Source organism: Lasioglossum baleicum, chromosome 8 (assembly GCF_051020765.1).
Source record: "Lasioglossum baleicum chromosome 8, iyLasBale1, whole genome shotgun sequence".
NCBI classification, from domain to species: Eukaryota; Metazoa; Arthropoda; class Insecta; order Hymenoptera; family Halictidae; genus Lasioglossum; species Lasioglossum baleicum.
This window is the reverse complement of record NC_134936.1, coordinates 5,787,011-5,810,959: the sequence shown is the minus strand read 5'-3', so window position 1 is coordinate 5,810,959 and position 23,949 is coordinate 5,787,011. Positions and strand designations below refer to the sequence as shown.

Genomic DNA, 23,949 nt, shown 5'->3' with positions numbered 1-23,949 from the left:
TTAATTGTTATAAAAAAAATATTGTCGAAATTTTATACATCGAAGTTTGTAGATGTTGGAACACTGTTCAACTTTTGTTGGAACCATTTTTTAAAACAAAATTATTTTATTTGGTTTTATTACGCTAAGAGCTCTTACGAATAAAATAATGCCATTATTATTCTGCAATTCAAAAAAATTTACCCAAGGAATAGAAACTTTGCAAACAAATTTATAATTCTGTATAAATATATTTTTGTTTATATTATTTCATTTTAACATATTACATTCATTCTTACTCATCTATTTCTGAATCGTCTTCTATGTCTCTACTACTTGTATTAAATTCTTGTTGCTCTGAAATTAAAAGTTGTAATGTTTCGGGTGAAAACGCAACATAAACTATACTAAACTTATATATGTGTATTTTGGCATTGTTTCTTTGCTATCAATTGGTTTATATTTGCAGATATAGACGACACAGCAACTCGCACAGGAATTTTTCTAAATTCATGTAATTTTAATAGAAATTATGTATGTCAACATTTTGAAATTTATTTAGGTACAATGAGGCTGCGGGACACTGTAGTAATTTTTAAAAGTCAAAATGTAATAAGATCTTTAAAGGGCCGCACGAGAAAGTGCGGCGGGCCGCGACGCTCGCGCGTGAAGAGGCCCGTCGCGCGGGTTGCTCATCCTTGATCTACATTGTATCGAGCGTTGCCACAAAAACCGTTTGGAAATTCGCAGTGGCACGAAGGGGCAACCAATTTTTTCATGTAATAAACTAGAAACCTTGGCGCGTCTAATGACACCAAAACAAGCACTTGGACGCACTTGGAAGCATACTAAAATTGCATTTCAATTCTAATGTACTTCACTGAATTATTGGTCAGTTTTTAACAGCACTAATCTCAAAAACACAAGTAAAAAAGCGCATAATTTTTAAATGAAAGTAAAGTACATACTTACCTAAAAAACATCTGTAAAGGGAAAAGTTGGCATTCACTTCTTTGCGGTGTAGAAAAATCATTAACGAGCGCACAGTAATACAGAGACTAGTTGAGAGAAACAGAACTACGAAAACTCTCCATCTTTGATGAAGCATAACACTTCATGAGGGAATAAAATTTAATAAAAGGTATTGCAATATCATTCTATATATATTTAACTATCTCAAAATGCAAAAATTGTATATTGTAGACAAAATTTTTTAATTGACTTTTGGCCAGCTTTTCGGGCCAAATACTCCACTGTGCGACGCCGACGCGTTCCTTCGATTTTCACGTCACCGAAGTTTCGGAAGCATGAATCGGAAAGTCGGAATCTTTAGACAGCGCGCATTTGAATCCCGGCACGGTGCACAGTGGGTAAATTTGACCTAACTCGATTCAAAATCAAAGAACTTTCGATAGAAATGAGGTAGAGCAATGAAATTTTTTAAAAATTAAAGCTGAAATGGCAAAATATGGGAAAAATAGGGAGATTATGGTATGAACGTTTTTGAACTTTAAGAAAATTCGTTACACTTTCACAATTTCAAGAAAATGTGGTTTCTCCGTTAACTTCAACTTTGGAGGTCTACCATTTGGTCAATTTTTGATCGAACAAAATAATCGTAGTCTATACTGGGGCCATCGTCATACTTTTTCTCAGGATAGTTATTTTTTTCCAGTGAGCCGCAATCGTGCATGCCAGCAGATAAAATTTTTTAAATGACTTCCATGAGGCTGCAAAAAACCCCTATAAAAAAATCATTTTCTTTTTTCTTGTATTTGAAGACTTAAGATATATGTCAAAAAAAGTACGGTCTTAAAACGTGTTTTCATTACTTTGTCAGTCCCATAAAAATTATTTAAATTTTCGACCAAGAAAGCGTAAGGTCCTCTTAAGGGAAGAAGTAACATTCAATTTAGTTTCTATTTCTGGCAATCGATGCAGACAATTTTTATTTTGCATCAAGATCCGCGGTCTAATTATAACAACGAATATTTGCTTATAAATACTTACAAGCAAGATGGCTAAGAGGAGAGACAAGTCATCGGACGATATAATCTGAAAAGCATCAACTGAAATATGTCTGACGATATTTAAACGGTACGCGAATCGTTTTGTAACAAGAATCAGCGTTTTAAATAAAGTCCGCTTAACGCACTAAATTTAACACTGACATGACATCCGCAATTGAAACGGAGAGCAGTTTGTACAAAATTGATTACCCTCGTGCTATACCCAGAATTAAATAAATTCAATACCGTGTTCCCGAACTTGATTTAAACGACTGCTGATGTAGTTTCTTAGAAAAATATTTGGATTCGTTTTAAATCAACGGAAGCAATCCAATCGTGCGTTCCTGCCGATGAAAGGTACACAATTTTTAATTAATACGTCATATGTACATATACTCGATACTATAAATGGAATTTAATAACGTCGTAACTTGCCACGAGTTTATTTAAAAAACAGAGACCCGTGAAAAGAGAACACAATCAATCGAAATAGCAACATTACGTTGTTCGTTAAAAGTGAACAAAAATTCGAAAATTAATTTGATAACTGTTATGAGTGACCGAAATAAATTTCTCTCATCATAACTGCTTTGAGCGATCGAAACAGTTTTTCTTCGTCGATAACAATTATCGAAGACGATCCAATTTTTCGGACACCAATAACTGTTATTTGTAACCAATAAGTATAAAAATCGATATTTTTTAATCGTTTTGTTCTTCGAATTTTTTTCTTTATAGTTTGTGTACATTATCTTAAATTTCAATAATAATCAACTTTTTTTAAAATGATTTTTATCGTAGAAAATTTTAGAATAACTGTTATTCTGTTATTCTTATTCTTGATCGCAATGTCGGTGACACTTCCAGCGAATTCAAGATTTCACACTTACTGACGACAGTCTTTTTACGGTGTATGTTTTCTAAGTGTATATGTAGCAATTTGAATACGCCGAAAATGTAACCGGCATTTTGTTATTGTTCTACGTTTAATCCTAAAATAAATTTAAGAATGAAAACGCTATTTTATGAATTAGTTACGCTATGCTATAGCAATAGCCAACGGCCATATCACGTTGCAATAATAGTCCAGTCAACGAAAAGTTGTAGAGGGAAATGGAAAGAACACAATTTTTAACTTTGGGTCTTTGTTTGGACTAGGTAGGAGGTAAACATATTAAAAGTCCCCACTCCTAGGTGTAGAGCGGGGTGCAGGGAAGCACGTATAAGTCGCCTTTTTCGGTTTTTCGCTTATATCTCGGAAACTATGCGTCCTAGCGATAAGACCATCCTATACAAAATTAAAGGTGACAAAATGTGCCATAAGATTGACTGCATTCAGTCTTTCGCTATCTCGCATAGTTTCCGAGATGTCCGCACTCAAAGTTCACTAATTGTGCTGAAGAGTTAGCTAGTCAAATAAGGCAAAAATTTCTTTTTCACAATTAGTGAACTTTGAGTGCGCATATCTCGTAAACTATGCGAGATAGCGAAAAACTGAATGTAGTCAATCTTATGGCACATTTTGTCACCTTTAATTTTGTGTAGGATGGTCTTATCGCTAGGACGCATAGTTTCCGAGATATAAGCGGAAAACCGAAAAAGGTGACTTCTACGTGCTCCCCTGTAGCCCGCTCACTCCTAGGAGTAGGGACTTTTAGTATGTTTACCTCCTAACTGGTCCAAAGTCCCAAAGTTAAAAATTGTGTTCCTTCCATTTCCCTCTACGCCTCCCTTATGAGCATTCATCGACTGGACTATATACCGTAAGAAAACTGTCGTCGGTAAGTGTAAAATTTTTAATTCGCTGAAAATGTCACCGACATTGCGATCAAGGGTTGATTGTAAAGTAAACGAAAGAACAAGGAGACTCTACTATACGAATTAGTTATGCTGCAAAAATGTCCAACGACCATATCGCGTTGCAATAAACCGATTCTCGTCCGATCATCGAAGTTAAACAGCGCTGAGCGTGGTCAGTACTTGGATGGGTGACCGCCTGGGAACACCACGTGTTGTTGGCTCTCTTTTTTTTATTTCTACCCACTATTAAAAATTTAAAAGAGGTGCCTGCGTTAGTGTTACGAAATTTTTTGTTTTTTGGAGCGATTAGTTCTAATAACCAAAATAAAAGTTTCTACGGTCACCACCAGCGTGCAAGTGGTACCGGCCGAGCCACGACGTATTGCGTCGAACCAACGCAATCATGGTGAGCGCCACTGGCGCCACTTATGTCGGGTGAAGATATCTTGCATTCTGGTTCGAAAAAAACGTCGACGTTGCAAACTTGAAAGGGTGGTTAGTAACCACTGGTTACTCAAGATAAAAGTCTGGTCTATTGCCTTGTATAGTTCGATTTTCCGCTGGACCCTTACTTTTTGAGATAAATTCAAATGTATCCTCAAAAATTGGTGCAAGATTGTTTAAACATGTTTAAACAATCGTAATGTATTAATATTGGATATGACTGTATACAGGAAAGTCTACAGAATCCTTTGCTGCAAAGAACAATTCAATATATTTTATAATAGCGTCACAATATTTATTTAAAGTTGAAAAATATGTCTTTTTTCAAACTCAAATTTCTCAAAAACTGTGCGTCTAGGAGAACAATTAAGAGCAGATTCGGAATCAGCGCGAAAAACTATAAGAATCGCACAGTGAGAATCAAAACGTTTATTGGCTGTTAAACAGTGATAATTATAATTTAAAACGTTTCGCTCGCTTCAAGAAAGTTTATATTATTACATATATAGTAATCTTAAATAACCTTTCTACATAACTAGGTAGGGTGTTACGAAGAAACATTACAATAAACATTTTACGAGAGGAAATTCCTAAATGCATTTATGGACGTGGGCAGTCGATCCTTATGTTTCAATATCGCGGAAAGCAGCATCATCTACTTTATAGTATTACTTTAAATGTGATTATCGATCGTAATTTTGGTAATCAAATTGTGATGATCTCGGCGCACAGGTTCGATCAATGATGAAACACAGCAATTTTGCAAATTAATTAGAAACTCTACGTTTCGATCCTGATGTGAATCTTTTTCAAGAGTAAACTTTTGCGTTTGCTACAACAGAGAAATTACACTTGAAACTCACAGTTCAGTGTCTACCGGCATAAAAACAGTTCACTTTAATAATTTTCAAATGTAATTTCTCTGTTGTAGCAAACGCAAAAGTTTACTCTTGAAAAAGATCCACATCAGGATCGAAACGTAGAGTTTCTAATTAATTTGCAAAATTGCTGTGTTTCATCATTGATCAAACCTGTGCGCCGTGATCATCACAATTTGATTTATAGTATTACAATTCGAATGGATTAGTCGACTAACCTCATTGGTAGACTGCGGATGTGTACGCAATGTTCAATTTTTGTAGACGAATTTTAAGAAAGTGGAATGAAATAGATTCTTATTTCCAGTGGTAGTAAGCTCTGCAAATCTAAAATAAACAAAAATTTTACTAAATTCTGTCGAATATTATATTCTATCTTTCTTGGAAAGTTTTCAGAAACCACATAAATGCATAAAGATCCGCAGTATACTCATTAGTCAACTAGCGGAGTAGAGCAATAATCTACTATTGTAATGTTTGAAAACGATTAATAGCACTGTCCAACACCGTTTTCAATATACTGTTGGGTCCTTCTTATAGAGTTTTTTGCGCTGATTCCGAATCTGTCCTTAATTTTTCTCATATACGCACAGTTCTTGAAAAACATGGCTTTGAAAAAAAAACATATTTTTCAACTCTAAACAAATATTGTGATGTTATTATAAAAGATATTGAATTGTTCTTTACAGCAAAAGATTCTGTGGACTTTCCCGAATACAGTGATATCCAATATTAATACATTATGATTGTTTAAACATGTTTAAACAATGATTAAAGACGGAGAGACACCACTTTTGCACCAATTTTTGAGGATATTTCTCAATTTATCTCAAAAAATAAGGGTCCAGCGGAAAATCGAATTATATCACGCGATACAGCAGACTTTTATCTTGAGAAACCACCCTTTCAAGTTTGTAACGTCGACGTTTTTTTCGAACCAGAAAGCAAAATATCTTCGCCCGACATGAGTTGTCACCAGTGGCGCTCAACACCAGAACGGTCGTTCGCCGCTCCGTATCCCGTCGCTGCGCCGTATCCCGTCCCGCGCGCCACTGGCGGAAATTCATGTCGGGCGAAGATATTTTGCTTTGCTTTGCTGTAAAGAACAATTCAATATCTTTTATAATAACATCACAATATTTGTTTAAAGTCGAAAAATATGTTTTTTTTCAAAGCCATGTTTTTCAAAAACTGTGCGTATAGGAGAAAAATTAAGGACAGATTCGGAATCAGCGCAAAAAACTCTATAAGAAGGACCCAACAGTATATTGAAATCATAAAAAAAGTTGAAAGTTGGACAGTGTAGTCTTTTTGAATATTAGTCATAGCAAAATAGTCACTAGTCAAAACTTTATGATTAGTTAGTGATAACTAATTAATAATATTAATGATGACTGATGACTAAAGATTGATGACTGATCATCAACTACTAATTCACTAATGAGCAATAGCTAACGATTACTTAGAGCTGTGACTAATTATTTGCCATTTAGTTATTACTAGACTGCGGATCTCTATGCAAAATAAAAAATGTTTGCATTGATTGCAGGACACAGGAGCCAAATAAAAATTGTATTCTCCTTTTAATTATTCTATTAAGCTGAAACAAATACGTTGAAGTCCTTAAATATTTTTAACATGTCCACTGCTTTAAATTGTACGTGTCCATTTTTGTCATAAATCCATAAAATCCGCAGTCTAGTTATCACTAACTAATCAAAAAGTTTTGACTAATCACTATTTTGCTATGACTAACATTCAAAAAGACTATTAGTTATTTTTAAATATTAGTTGATTATTGCCCTACTCTGTCAACTAGTCCTAGTCGCCCCGAGATTGTTCGTAGAAAATTTTTCGCGACGCACTTGACACATTGCCGCGCGAATGTAACGTTGTGTTTGCATAAATACTCGCTAACTTCGTTCAACGATATATAACACGTTAAAGCTGCCACTAAATTTATGCCCAGAGACATGGAGCTTCCGTCGGGCATTCACAATCCCCGAAGATGTTACGTATTACATATTATGTGTTGCGTGTAGGCATGCCATCCGAGGTACATGGTTCTGACAGAAAAGAGGAATTGCGCGCGTTACGTCACTCCAATAAATCGACATTTTTCGAGTAAGATGAAACTGAGCGATCCCCGTGTAACTGGACGTGCGAGGAATTTAATTAAGATGAATATTTGGCGCGTTTTTCTCCTTTTCCCTTTAACGCTTACCGCACCTGACGCGGCTAAAAGCATTTTTACATATTACAATGGAAGGTTCGCCATCGAAAGATTCTGAATAGTCGTGATTTTCCAAGAATTCTCGATATAAACAGGAATTATGATTACTCGGACGAGAATAGATCTATTGTTATGCAGAAAATAAAGTCTAAAAGCTTGATTACTGATTTATTGCTTCATTATTATTTCTTTGCTAAAATAAATTTTAAACGATAAAGTTGCTACGATAAAGGTCGTTCATAAAATGTTGATTATTGTTGAAAAAGATAACACTGTCCAACAAATTTCAACTTTCTTTATGTTCCCTAATTACTGTTGGGTCCCTCTTATAGAGTTTTTTGCGGTGATTCCGAATCTGTCCTTAATTTTTCTCCTATACGCACAGTTTTTGAGGAACATGGTTTTGAAAAAAAACATATTTTTCAACTTTAAACAAATATTGTGATGTTATTATAAAAGGTATTGAATTGTTCATTGCAGCAAAAGATTCTGTAGACTTTCCCGAATACAGTGATATCCAATATTAATACATTATGATTGTTTAAACATGTTTAAAAAGTAGTTGTGGAATAAATTTGGTGTTGGACCAGTATGGCCAGATTCATGTTGAAACCAACATCTTTTCCCCTTCCAGGCTCTCCACCTTATCCCCTTCCACTATCCTATTCCACCGTTCAGTCCCTATCGCGCACGCGCAACATGTCTTCCATTCGCGTCACTCTGCCTCACTCTATTCTCGTCGCGCAACGTGTCACATATTACTCTGGTCATCGGAGAGGGGGTACTTGTATTCCCCCCGATTCCTTTTCGATTATCCCTGTCTGGACACACTGTGTTGGACAGTGTAATCAAGGAAAAATATAAAAAAGAAGAAGGAACAAAATGATGAAAAAATATCGGTTTTTTAACTTTTTGGTTACAAGTAACAGTCATGTGTGTCAAAAAATTGGTATCCTCCGTGATAACTGTTATCGCTGAGAGAAATTCATTCCATAACTAGACTGCGGATTTTTATGCGTTTATAGTAAAATTGAGTGTACGAAGTTCATAATTGTTGAAATGTTAAAAAAATTGAAGGTGTCAATATATGGTTTCTCCTCTATTAAACCCATTAATGGAAGAAATAACCAAATTCCATTTGGTTTCTATTTCTTGCGATCCATGCAGACAATTTTTATTTATTTTTATTTTATAACAGTTATCAATGAGAAAAGTTCATCACAGTTCAAAAGTTTATAACAGTTATCGATGATCGAATTTTTTCACTTGCCCTGTTCCACACATTGAAAAATCATTGAAAAGATTTCTTATAACAAGACGAATCAATTGACCATAAGAACAACATAAAGTTTTTTGTTAACTGTCATTGTTCACCGACTACTCTGTTCACCGACTACAAATAATTTATTGTTCGTTATTTAATGGAGTTGTACTATTCAATTATAACTATTAACAAATTTTCTTCATCAATAGCTGTTAAGAGCACTCGAAATAAATTGCTCTCATCGAAAACTGTTATGAGCGATTCAAATGAAGTCTCCTCATCGATAACTGTTACGAGTGGACATCGGATCTTTACGCAAAATAAAATTTTTATACATCAATTGCAATCTATAGAAGCTAAGTCACACTCGTGAAGATTTTTAACAAAGTTTAACAAATATGCATCTTACGTCATTCTTTTTAACACTAAACCTACCATGGCCAGTCAAAACGACCGGTTTCAGATTTTTTATGTTACGATTATTGATATAATAAAACTAATTTCATAAGAAATGAAATGTATAGATATCTTTAGTGGAGCATACACACACACATATTACAATTATAGCTGCGCAAAGTCTAAATCAGGCCTGGCCAACGCGCGGCCCGCGGGCCGCATGTGGCCCGCCATGTTAAATTGTGCGGCCCGCCAGGCGATTTTATATTTCTATTGAAACTTTTGTTTCTTGTTGTATGTGTACAAAAAATATTAAATAAACGAAGTGTCATTGTCATAATGCGCAAGTGGGACTATGAACTCCAGTTCTACATATATTTGATATCTTTGATATAATTGAGTTACAGTGCAACAATGAAATGAAATAAATTTTTGCGTCCACATCAAAATTTGATTTTTACAATACTTATATTACATCCGAGAGATATTCCAACTTAAGATATTTAGCACAACGAGTTGTAAGTTGTAACTGCTTTTGGATCCACATATGTTTGTGAAACATTTTTTCCGAAGATAAAATTTACAAAGAGTTCATCACGTGCTTCATTAACTGATGACAATTTAGAGAACCAGCTAACAAAAGATGTGCAACGTCGAACGTAAACATAGAGTTACCAAAATTAAGTGAAAGAAAGGATAAACAAATATCTCATTCATTAAGACTCGAGAGTTAATTATATTGAATCATAGTGTAACAATAAAGTTTTATTCATTTTGTATTTGTATTACATTTTTTAAAAGCATGTTTACCTAAAGTGCGGCCCGCTGTAACGTTACGCGTCATCAAAGTGGTCCGTGAAACCATTTGGGATGGCCAGGCCTGTTCTAGAACATTATGAGCGACAAAGGAGGTCTAGTCGCCGTGACCGTAAATTAAATAATACTGCAAGGGGTTAACCTCTTGCCGTATTTGAACGAGTCACACTCGTGATGAAGATTTTTAACAAAGTTGAACAAATATGCATCTTACGTCATTCTTTTTAACACAAAACGTAGCATCGCCGCCATTATGCGCCAAACCGACGAAATCTGTGTCAAAATCAAAGAACTTTCGATAGAAATGAGATAGAGCGATGAAATTTTTTTCAAATGAAAGCTGAAACTTTGCATAATATGGTATAATTATGGAGATTGTGGTACGAACGTTTTTTAACCTTGAAAGAATTCGTTAAACTTGCACAATTTCAAGAAAATTGTGGTTTTTCCAATACCACGCGCGGAAAAAATTATTTTTGAACATGCGACACATCGTTTCCCGTAGATTTTTTTTCACGCTGATTTTAAGTAAACGTTTTATATATGAGAATACAATATTCTTTCAAACTAGTGGGTTACCAAATCATTTCAACGAAAAAATGATTTCATAAGTTGTGTTCACAAAAATTGATTTCTTGCAAAATCCTGAGGTCGTAGACAAATTTTGAAACCAGATTTGAAATCAGCGTGAAAAAATCTACGGGAATGATGTGTCGCAAGTTAAAAAAAAATTTTTTTCGCGCGTGGTATTGGAAAAACCACAATTTTCTTGAAATTGTGCAAGTTTAACGAATTCTTTCAAAGTTAAAAAACGTTCGTACCACAATTTCCATAATTATCCCATATTCTGCAAAGTTTCAGCTTTCATTTGAAAAAAATTTCATCACTCTATCTTATTTCTATCGAAAGTTCTTTGATTTTGACACAGATTTCGTCGGTTTGGCCCATAGTGCGCCGGTCAAAACTACCGATTTCAGATTTTTTATGTTACGATTATTGATATAATAAAAATAATTTCATAAGAAATGAAATGTATAGATATCTTTAGTGGAGCACATATTACAATTATAGCCGCACAAAGTCTAAATAAAATCAATCTTGTCATTTTTATAAGGGAACATGTATTTACCTACTAGTTACTTTTAAGGCTAGATAGGTTTAGTATTAAATGAAATAAAATTTGATTCGTTAGTAATTAATATTTAAGCATTCTTTTCTCTTCTACGGCACTTTTCGGGATAAAGACGTTTTAATCACTGTAACCGTAAAGAAAATGATACGCCAGGGGGATAATAGTACCTAGAATCTCAGTATCTAGTTAATAGTACCTAGGTACTATCTCCAAAATATTATATGTATAATAGCATGGAAATGGGAGCAAAATGATTTTCGACGATGAAGGGCTGCGTTCCGGTGCAACCGGATGCATTTACGGCTTCGTAAGCTCGCTCTGGCATCGATTAAACAGTCCGCACGCGTAGTTCCCGAAAAGGACAATCGTGATCGTTCTATAGGGTCGCGCGGAACGTGGAATGTCGGCCGGTGTGTAGAGGATCGAAATCAGAATCATGAAAGCACAAAGGGTAAGCGCATGGCGCGCGGCGGCTCGTGCGAATTCCATCCCTGCAAGAAAGAGAAAGAGAGAGAGGTAGAGGGAGAGGGGGGAGAGAGGTTGCTCTGGTAACTAAAATTTACTTCACCGCGAAGCAACGCATCGCCGAAGAATGCCGCGAACACGAACACCGACCGACCGACAAAGAAATCGCTCCGATTCCGCAGGACCTACGACGAAAAGAGAAAGCAGAAAGGGAGCACGCGTCCGTGACGAAGGTGGAATACGTGCCGATAGGTAGAACGGAAGAAAGACAAGTGAACAGAGAGGATCGAGATAGAACCAGAGAGAAAGAGGAAGAGAGAGAGAGAGACAGAGGGAAAAAAGGGGGGAGTCGTTCTTCCCGTTTCTTTAAATAAGCACCGCGTAATACTCCGGCTAAATATAATCGAAACGGCGCAGCTGAGAGAAAGACGCCAAGCGTCGCGGCTGGTACCGACGCTTCTACGACACGGTCGTCGTCTACCGGGCACATGTGACGAATAGGTCGTTGCTTGATTACAATACCGTGCCTCGGAAACGGATGGTTTTCACATCATTCTATTCACACTGGCTCTTGTTAATATTCGGATACTCTTTACACCAGAATTACTACAGTCATTTGGTTCGAAAAAAAGAGGTTACCTGGGAAGTTTTCCGGAAGTTTTGAAAATGGGTAGTTTTATAGATTTCGATGTGCTCTTTCTGAATTTCAATTTTGCCACCTCGTATCTTACAATTAGCCGCTCGTGCCGCCATATTGGAAAAATGGCGTCTAATAGCAGTTTTTTGACAACATCTCCTTTTCGACTCATTTTACGATAAAAACATTTATATACAAAATTAAACTAGAGAAAATTTCCTACAATTTATGTAATAACAATTTTTTTGTAAAATCAATAGTTTTGGCGTACGAGCGCCGCAAAGTGTATTTCAACATGCGTTTTGACTAAAAAACTCATTTCCACACCTACCACCTAACTCGTGGGGTCCCCAGTAGGCCTAATCCACATGTAATGCACAATTCCGAAATTTAGCGTAATCTGCTTCGCTTTGCTAAAAAGAGCAAAAAGAAAAAAATTTTTTTTGTTAATTTTTTATTATGTAGCCCATCATACCAAACAACTTTTGTAGGAACACTTTTTTAATAACGACAACGTGTTCTGAGATATCCTGCTGATCTCATTTCAGCAGAACAACCTGTATATGTATTGAATTATGTACATTTTGAAAATTTCTCCATGTTTAAAATGAGAAATTAACATTTTCTAAAATGTTTCCATGTGTAATTTAATTATTTATTTCGTCTTTACGCACAGTAAAATATTTTTCGTAAATATACGAAAAACACGTGTTGGTGTAGATGAATAATAATTTGCGGCGCTCGTACGCCAGAATTATTGATTTTACAAAAAAATTGTTATTACATAAATTGTAGGAAATTTTCTCTAGTTTAATTTTGTATATAAATGTTTTTATCCTAAAATGAGTCGGAAAGGAGATATTGTCAAAAAACTGCTATTGGGCGCCATTTTTCCAATAAGGCGGCGCGAGCGGCAAAGGTACGTGGTGGCAAAGTTGAAATTCGGAAAGAGCACATCGAAATCTATAAAATTACCCATTTTTAAAACTCCCGGAAAACTTTCCAGGTAACCTCTTTTTTCGAACCAAATGACTGTACTATGTGTCTGATTGGCTATTTGTCAATATACGTCGTTCCTTTGTTTTTGCATTGGTTCTCTCCTAACGTTCACATGGTTCAGTTTAGTTCCTGCCAGCCTGGAATACAGTAACACAAATTTAAACATTCAATATAAACCGTTTACACATAGCAAGTACGGTGAAAAATTATTATTATTATTACGGTGAAAAGTTGGGAAAAATTTTTTAAATTGCAAAATTGCTTTGTTTTGATTTCTGGATCGAACCTATGCGCCGATAGCATAAACTAATTTCTATTAATTCGTTACGATTGACAAACCGGAATATTTATCTTCGAATAACGTCGAAAATTCGAGTAGGTATTAATGAAATCAAAGTACGAAGAGTTTCTGCTTCGATGGATGTCCACGTTTCGTTCACCGCAATCCATCACTCGGAAACAGAGTTGTACTGTTTACAATTGCCATATGCTTTTCTTGCAAGTATTCCACAAAGATTGGGTTTAAATCTGGCGAACAAGCTGACCATGTCAAAATCCTCATATTTTTGTTGACTAACCACTCCTTTGTTTTTGACTTGATGCATGAATTGAGGCGTTATCATGCTGAAAAATGAAATTGTCAGTCTCAATTCCTTCTGTAAATGGTATTAAGACCATCTCCAACAACAAGGCGTGTGCAGCAAATTTTAAAAAGTTCAGGGCGATTTAGATTGGACAAAAATGCTGCAGAAACCAGTACTGAAAAAGCGACACAAAGAAGCTCGTCTTGAATTTGCACAAAGCCATATGTCCTGGACACAAGAATGGGTAAATGTCACTTTCTCCGATGGGAAAAGTTTAACTTGGATGGGCTAGATGGTTACAAATACTACTGGCACGATTTGAGAAAAGAAAGTAACGTTGCAATGAGTCGTAACTTCGGTGGTGGCTTATTAATGATTTGGGCTGCATTTATAGCCAATAAAAAAACACCAATCTGTCGAATTAATCTTAAGATGAATTCGACACAATATACGGAGCTGTTGGAGATTGTCTTAAAATCATTTACAGAAGAAATTGAGACTGACAATTTCATTTTTCAGCATGATAACGCCTCAATTCATGCATCAAGTCAAAAACAAAGGAGTGATTAGACAACAAAAATATGAGGATTTTGACATGGTCAGCTTGTTCGCCAGATTTAAACTTAAACCCAATCTTTGGGGAATACTTGCAAGAAAAGTATGTATATGTGGCAATTGTAAACAGTACAACTCTGTTTCCGAGTTATGGATTGCGATGAACGAAGCGTGGACATCCATCGAAGCATTAACGCTTCGTACTTTGATTTCATCAATACCTAATCGAATTTTCGACGTTATTCGAAGAAATGGCAATCATACTAAGTATTAATTTGTAAATATAGAAGAAATTTTCGAGAATCTTGATGTTATCTACTTAAAAAACGTGTGGCTTTATGAAAAACGTGATTTTTCTGTAAATAAATAATTTATCTATGAATGTAATCATGTAAATGGTTTCTCATTACTATGACACACTTATAACATTTCAACAAAAAATCAGGTGGCTTTATGGTAATTTTGTGCAGTACCACATAGTTTTTTTCTATATGCCATATAGCGTCTACAATTAATTTTAGAAAATATCTAGAGGAAATTGATGCTTCTAGTAATTCATTTAACCCTCTGTATACTATGCTGGAGTCTATTTTGACCGGGAACATCCAAATTCACATTTAAGTACTCACTTTGTGGCAGTTAAATTAACTGAATCGCTGTTTCATTGACGATATCGGAAAGACTAATGTGTCTACAGAAGATATCATCAGAAGTAAATTTTTGAAAATGATTAATTCGAGCTGTGAATGGTCCGAAGCATTGCCAATTATAATAGCTATAAAAATCTTCGGGTAAACTTTACTTTACCGGACTCAAAATTTGTGCCTTTCTCCTACAAATTATGATGTATTTGGTATGTAGTACAGCAGATTTGTACCCAGGGCCGCTGCAGATCGAAGTTTCGATCCTGTAGGTTCAATGGTTCAGGAGTTATGCTTGCTTAAAGTTGAGCAATCTGCAGTGTTTTTGACAGGTAATGGTGCCGCCATATTGGTTTGTAGCGACGATCGCGCGCCGCTTACCGAGCAGAACCGCTAGATGGCTTGAATTTTTATTTATTTCTTATCTGCAAAGGCTACTACCACCGGAAATCAGATTCTACAATTTTATTCCACTTTCTTAAAATTCGTTTACAGAACTAGTAAATTGTCTAGTGATTGGGTAATTGTTACACTATAATAGAAAATTACTGACAAACAGTTGCAGAACTGCTGTTAGAAACTAATTATGAAGGACTTTTAATTTATACTTGGCAACACTTCCGCCGTAAAGCAGACAAGAAAAATAATTTAAAAGTGAAATGTCCGCGAAACAACTTTTTTCACATAAAACTTTACAGTTTCATTCGACCCCTGGTGAAAACTGCCATTTATGTTGCCAGACCGGCTTCGGAAGTGTTCTGATTACGAGTAAAGTTGAACTAACTTCCAACCACGCGCAATAATGACTATAAAATATCCGTAAAACTGTTATCGAAGTGAAGAGACGAGTGGGTGGGGCGCGATTCAATTTTGGTCCGGAGATGGGCATCGTTTGTAAGGGACGTTATTCTAACCCGAGTGGTTCGACTCAAACGAAAGGGCAAAGGCCCGTTAATGTTTCTCATGTTTATTCATCGTAATTACGTTCGGTTCGTCTGGTCCGTCGATGAACGCAATAAAAGCTTCCTCTGGCGCTTCCCAGGTACCGAGAGTATAAGCCGAGCATGTAGACGCAAATTCGAACGTACGAAAGCTGATTATATGTATTCATACGTGGTAACTAGGGATGAGATCAAGTTTAATACGTGCACACCAATCCGAATCAATTTCAGTTGCGAGACTTCGTTTCGTTTTCCCTTATCCATCGATCATGCTTCTGATGCAGGGTAGGCGGGGGCTCCAAATTCCGATATTGGTGAAACATATATGTATAAAACGACGTAGAAATAATATAGATATTCTCATCTTTAACGAGCAATTTATTGTGAAATTTACTATATGTATACTTTAAAATTCTAACCTTAAAATTTATTTATAGTCTGCATTCATTAGAAAAATTTTCCAAAAAAAGGCTCACAAAATGACACTTTAGAAGAAGATCTAGAAGACCCCCTTAACTCCAAGAAACTATAACTCCTATAATTTTAGGTACTCTGACTTCGAAAAATTATATTGTGTAGTCTAAATAATATAGAATACGAGTATAAAGTCTGTGTTTCTTTACAAAAATCTTCCTGACGGGTACTACAAAATGACGGTTGAGAAGGAGACCTATACATATAGAAGACCTCTTAAACTCAAGGAACTATAACTCCTACAATTTTAAGTATTTTGACTTCAAAAAATTATATTGTATAGCCCAAGTAATGGAAAATATGTGTGCTAAATCTGTATAGAAAACAGTCGCCTGATTTATTTACAAACATTTTCCAATCAAGGCCTACTAAATGACGCGTTAGAAAAAGATCCTCTTAACCAATAGGGATTATAACTCCTACAATTTTAAATGTTTTGACTTCATAACATTATATCGTATAGTCCATATAATAGAAAATACGAGTGCAAAATCTGTACTTCTTTATAAAAATTTTCCTAACGAATACTACACGATGACGCTTTAGAAGGAGACCTAGAAGAGCTCTTAACCCTAAGGAACTATAACTCTTACAATTTTAAGGACTTTGACTTGAAAAAATTATATTGCATAGTCCAAACAGTGGAAAATACTATTGCAAAGTCTCTAGACAAAACAGTCATCTGACATATTACAAAAATTTCCAAAAAAGCGCTACAAAATGACCATTCAGAAGGAGACCTTAACCCCAAAAGGAACTGCAACTCCTACAATTTTAAGTACTTTGACATTAAAAAATTATATTGTGTTGCCCAAATAATATAGAATATGAGTGCAAAGTCTCTATACAGAACAGTCGTCTAATTTGTTTCCAAAAATTTTCCCATCAAGGATCACTAAATGACGCTTTAGAGAAAGATACTTAAAACCAGTGGGGACTATAACTCCTACAATTTTATGTATCTTGACTTCAAAAAATTATGTTGTGTAATCCAGGTTATATACAGGGTGTCTCAAAATTAGGTCCGGAGCCAAAAATGGGAGGTTCCTGAGATCATTTCAAGCGACATTTTCCTTTGAAAAAATGTCGTCCGCGGCTTCGTTAACGAGTTATTAACGAAAAACACGGACCAATCAGAGCGCGAGCTAGACGCGTGCAGCCCGGCGCGCCGGCAGCCGAGTGTCGGTGGCACGCCGCGATGTCGTAACGAACAAAAGTTTCTCGATGATGTGAATGCTCGCCAATTTCGATAAGCTTTGGATATGTTGTCAATACCATGATTCTGAACAACATTTCCCTTTACAGTTTCTGTCGATCGGCTTTGGTTTACGATATTATTGTAAAAATTTGTAATTGTAAATCGATCGATGTACTATTTCCTATCCGATTTCGATAAGCTTTGGATATGTTGTCAAGACCATGATTCTGAACAACATTTCCCTTGATGGATTTTGTCGGTCGGCTTTAGTTTACGATATTATTGTAAAAATTTGTAATTGTAAATCTCGATCGATGTACATACTACATACTATCTCCTCGCCGATTTCGATGAGCTTTATTTCAAAGGAAAAAGATATTTAAAACATCGAATTTATAACATATTTCAAAGTCATCGAAATCGGTGAGGACCCACATCATCGGCAACTTTACCCGAACGTTAGAAGAAGCACAAACTTATTGAATTAAAAACTCACTTATTCAGCCGTAAATCCATTTGACTACCACATACAACCACCACTCTTTTACATAATTGTTGAACTCGTAGCACACTTTTATAACTCGTATCGATATCGAACGAAATTACTTACTCCGACGCGGAAAGAGTTCGATGCTCTTCTTGATGCCGCGCGAAACTGTGCTCTCCCAGCGTACAATGTATTCGGTGAAGGCGTCGTTTAAAACAAATGAAATCGTTCCCAAGGAGATATTGATTTTTCGAGAATCATATGGCATTGATTTTTCGAGAATCATATGATTCTCGAAAACACCGATTCGAAGATTATGTAAAAGTGTGGTGGTTGTATGTGGTAGTCAAATGGATTTACGGCTGAATAAGTGAGTTTTTAACTCATTAAGTTTGTGCTTCTTCTATCGTTCGGGTAAAGTTGCCGATGATGTGGGTCCTCACCGATTTCGATGACTTTGAAATATGTTATAAATTCGATGTTTTAAATATCTTTTTCCTTTGAAATAAAGCTCATCGAAATCGGCGAGGAGGTAGTATGTACAATACATCGATCGATTTACAATTACAAATTTTTACAATAACACCATAAACTAAAGCCGACCGACAAAAACCGTAAAGGGAAATGTTCAGAATCATGGTATTGACAACATATCCAAAGCTTATCGCGATTGACGAAGAGATAGTACATCGATCGGTTTACAATCACAAATTTTTACAATAATATCGTAAACTAAAGCCGATTGACAGAAACTGTAAAGGGAAATGTTGTTCAGAATCATGGTATTGACAACATATCCAAAGATTATCGAAATCGGATAGGAAATAGTACATCGATCGATTTACAATTACAAATTTTTACAATAATATCGTAAACTAAAACCGATCGACAGAAACTGTAAAGGGAAATGTTGTTCAGAATCATGGTATTGACAACATATCCAAAGCTTATCGAAATTGGCGAGGATTCACATCATCGAGAAACTTTTGTTCGTTACGACATCGCGGCGTGCCACCGACACTCGGCTGCCGGCGCGCCGGGCTGCACGCGTCTAGCTCGCGCTCTGATTGGTCCGTGTTTTTCGTTAATAACTCGTTAACGAAGCCACGGACGACATTTTTTCAAAGGAAAATGTCGCTTGAAATGATCTCAGGAACCTCCCATTTTCGGCTCCGGACCTAATTTTGAGACACCCTGTAGATTATGAGTGCAAAGTCTGTATTTCTTTACAAAAATCTTCCTAACGAGTACTACAAAATGACGGTTGAGAAGGAGACCTAGAAGACCTCTTAAAGTCAAGGAACTGTAAGTCCTACAATTTTAAGTATTTTGACTTTAAAAAATTATATTGCGTAGCCCAAATAATATAGAATATGAGTACAAAGTCTCTATACAAAACAGTCGTCTAATTTATTTCCAAAAATTTTCCAATCAATGACTACTAAATGACGCTTTAGAGAAACATCCTCAAAACCAGTGGGGACTATAACTCCCACAATTTTATGTATCTTGACTTTAAAAAATTATATTGTGTAATCCAAGTAATATAGAATGTGAGTGCAAAGTCTCTATAGAAAGCAGTCGCCCGACGCTACGTCGAAATCAGCGTTCGAGTAGATTCGCGAGCGTCAATGTGCTCCGACCCACCTCTAGTGAAAACGCTTGATTCGCGGCCGTCTGAATATCTCGACAGAAGTTAAGCCCGAAGAGTAGAAGAGGAGAGCCGTGCGGGAGGTGTGAGGCGCGGAAGGGCGGAGGGTGGCGAGTGGAAGAAGAAGCTTTTGGCTGGCAGTCAGTGGGTCAGGGCGCCGAGTCGCATTCCACTAGCCGGCCGAAGGCATCCTCTTCGGGAAATCGAGCTTTCCTCCGACACCCACGTCCCGCGAAGCCTACCATCGAGTCCGTGTCGTGTCCCGAAAAGAAACCGTGGTTCCGAGATCTTTTTCCCGTCTCTCGGCTTGTGCACGCGCCAAAACCGGAAGACCACGGGTTCTTCATCTTCTCGCGGCTGATCGCGCCTCGCCTCGACTCGCTCGACGAGGAGACCCGGAACGCGTAACTTTCTCGGTGAGATCGTCGCGTCGTCGGTCTTTGACGCGATGGTGTGCGATTTCGTGGCCTCCGAGTGTTCCACCGAACTAGGAACAGATGTGTCCTTGAAGAGCGCCTTGGAGGAGCTGATGAAGTGCATGCTCAGGGTTTGGTGCAGAGAAGGACAAGCCCTCACCAGGCTTGGCGTGTCGACGCACGGTAAACGTTGCTGTTATTTGTGTTGTTTCTTGTTTGCCACTCTTGTTGGACACTCTTGTTTTAGCTCTTATGTTTCTTGGAGGTGTTGGAGAAAAGTGAACCTTATTTGGTAGCAGTGTTCCTGTGTGTATGAACCTGTAATATTCAGATATCTCTTCCCAGAAAATTAAAAAATGCTACATTCTATGCAGCTTGGTACGCTCTTGTTTTAGCTCCTGTAGTTGTTGGAATTGTTGAAGAAAAGTGAACCTAATTTGGTAGCAGTCTTCCGGTGTTCACGAATCTGTAACATTCAGAAAACTATCTTCAGAAAATTAAGAAATGTTTCATTCAATGGAGTTTAGGATACTCTTGTTTCAGTTTTTATTTATTGAAAGCATTCAGGAAAACATAGTTCTGTTTGTTAAGAGTTTTAATGAACATACATCACCTAGAAATCTTTGTTAAGAAAATTTTAAAAAATGTTACATAGATTTTTGTACATTGCAGTTTTAATTTCGATTTATTGAGAGTATTATGGAAAGAAAGAATATTATTTGCTAGCAGTGTTCGGGTGTCTAGGTATTTGTAGCTTAGAGAAATATTTAACAATGTCTTTAACAAATTAGAAAATGTTGCCTATGTCTGATGGAGTCGGATACACTTTTGAGAGGACACTATTTGAGCCGTTGTTTGAAAATTTTTTTATATTAATGAATAAATGGACTTTTCTGAAAAATAATTTCTTTAAAGCTATGGATATGTACACTGATATGAAACTATTAAGAAAAAAATAACCAGAGATTATAAAAACATGAGAACGATTAACAATTTTGTTATCCTCGCCAACGAGAATACAGTCTCATTGAATTGTACAAAATTCAAGACAAAATATTTATTTTTTCGTATTTTAATCTCATTGAGAAGAAATACTGCAGTAAAACGTACACCCGCAGTAATAGGTACATTTAGCCTACAATCGTATTAGGTTCCTGCATACGGAATTTCCAATTTAAGAATGAAAAATGTTATAAATGCGTCTGGATCAAGAAATATTATCGATATAAATGGTTGTTGTGTTGAAACCTTTCTGCATTAAATAAAAGTAAACGACTTAGTATGACAGCAATGGTGGCTTAGAATTATTTAAATTGGAATATGTGCTTTTCGACATAAGTAAGTTATACTTTTTAAAGTTAATACTTTTCTAACCATTGTTGTATTAAATTTATTTGCCTCGCCAACGAGAGAACATTCTAATTGAACTGTACAAATTTACTCGAGACAAAATATTTATTTTTTCGTATTTTAATCGCATTGAGAAAAAATACTGCAGTAAAATGTTAATCCGCAGGAATAGGTACATTTACCGCACTGGTATACAATTCTATTTCGGAAACGTGAAAGACGTTTGACTATAATATGAAATCGAAATGTCATTAAGTTACGTTAAATGAATTTGAGAAAATTCCCGTAAAAGATGAATGTAAATATTGAAGTTGAACCAACGGTGCGGTGGTGGGCTGCGTCAAAGTATAAAGAGTTTTGTGAGTAAAAAATTGTATTACCATCGCCAATGTTTGCCGGGTCATGAAATCCCACGTGGCATTAGAGTTTGTTGAGTGAAATATATCCCAACGCGGTTAACTTTTTACTTCTGAAACTCAACGTAACAATGTTATCAAAAACTTTTCTGATCCGGAGACGTAATTACAAAACCGTCGTCCGTATAATTTTTTATTTATAAACTTATATATCGGAAAAAAGTATAAACTGTATTAAATTGTACCTTACAATTATTGTAACGAAAACTCCTGCACCGAAATCCTCGAAAATTTAAATTGGTTACAATCACATTTTTGTTACTAAAAGTAATATCATAGCAACACCATAGCATGCTTGTATAGGAACTTCAAATAACTCGATTCAAAAGAGCTTAAAGGCATAAATACTGGTAGAAAATTAATTTACCTTCCACATTAATTAATTTTATTTTATTCAAAAGAGCTTTTTTGCATTTGGCATAAATACTGGTAGAAAATTAATTTACTTTCCAATATTGGCCCACATTAATTAATTTCACACTCAAAACATTAATTTTACTTTATTCAAAAGAACTTAAATTTGGCATAAATACTGGTAGAAAATTAATTTACTTTTCAATATAGGCCCACATTAAAAAGTTGTAAAATGCAACTTTTAGTATTTTCTATGCAATTCCGACCAATTGCAATTTTTGGAAAAACTTCGTTTCACATCGTGTGGTAAACCAATTGCTCTAACTTCTAAAAAAAATCCAAATCGTATAGTGCAATATTAAAAAAGTTATCGTTTTTTTGAGAGCGCACGAATATCAATGGGACTTAAAACTTAGGAACTTCCTTAGGAAGTTCCTTATTAAGGAACTTAAAATAATTTGATTAGAACGGGCTTGAATTTGGTATAAATGCTGGTAACAAATTAATTTACTTTTTATAGAAATAATCAAATATGTACAGTTAACTGTATGAACAACCTAAATTATACAGCACTGTTCGTTTCGTGGTTAAAAGTATGTATCTTGTTTTGAAACAACTTTATTCAATAAAATGATAACTAGACTGCGGATCTTTATGCAAAATAAGGATTTCCTGCATTAATTTTGGAGAAAGCAAGAGTAATATAAAAATTTATTTCAACCCTTCATAATTTGTTTGCATTCTGAAATTTTTCTAATCTTCCACTGTTTTATATTTCACTCAGCCAATTTCTTCATGAATGCATAAAAATCTGCAGTGTAATGATAAAATTTCTTTTAATGTTTGCAGTACTGGGATGATTATTACTTAAATGATGTGGGCTTTTGACTTTTACTGGCGCATTCAATGTTTGTCTTTAAAGTAGGTTATTTCTGGTCGCATCGGCTGCTTAGGTCATTAGCACACCTAGCTATTATATTAAGCTACTAGCGTGTTCGATGAACATCCAATCAAGGTTGTATTACTTTAGAAACGCACTGGTTACTTAATTAAGTTCATTGTACTACATAGTAAAGCTCAACACGTGAGTTTACCGACGTGTACTCCCCTCTTATAAAAATTAGGTAAACAAAACTGGTTCGTGTTTAATTTTCAAATAGTTTTACGAGATTTTTATTACTAAAATAACAATACTGTACTTTTTAAATAAACGAATCGGTTTAAAGCAATATAATACATACGCAAATAAATAAATAAAACATAGAATTTCAACATAAAGAGTGCCATTATGTTACAGAGGACACCAATACAAGAACATCGAATGAGTAATATATATTTTTTAATATGTACACTAAAAAATTGATATTTCTAGATGTAATGTTTATACTGTAGAAATATTAATTAAGTTGATTTCATTTTTTAATTACTTCCGTACAATGCTCAAGGTTTATCAGAGCCTGATAGACTTACAGAGTAAACAGAACGTAACAATTTTAAGGTTAGCTTAGTTCTTCGCGGAAAAAACGTCGAAAAAATAGGTTTTCATTTTTTTTAACAACGGCGCACCAAATCAAAAAATCTGAAACAATTCATGAACAATACTTATAACAATATAAGTACCGCTACTGTAAAAATATAAATATTGTCACTCTAGAACTTCCATGTGAAATCTGCATTTTTTCGATTTTTTGAGGTTTTTGATTTTTTACAAGCAGGATTTTCACTTTAAAAATCTGAAACCAATTGCAAAGTATGTATTTCGGTTCTTGACATGTGTCAGATTTTTCTCAGAATTTCTAAGCGTCATTAACTAGGGAAAATAGGCCAAAA

The 23,949-nt window shown here is 35.5% G+C and overlaps 1 protein-coding gene and 1 pseudogene across 5 annotated transcripts in view; both read left to right on the top strand.

Moving 5' to 3' along the window:
- LOC143211394 (uncharacterized) overlaps positions 1 to 23,949 on the top strand; it is a 347,400-nt gene that overhangs the window by 275,078 nt on the left and 48,373 nt on the right. The gene's annotated exons all lie outside the window — the stretch shown is intronic.
- LOC143211711 (5S ribosomal RNA) lies at positions 3,890 to 4,009 on the top strand (annotated as a pseudogene).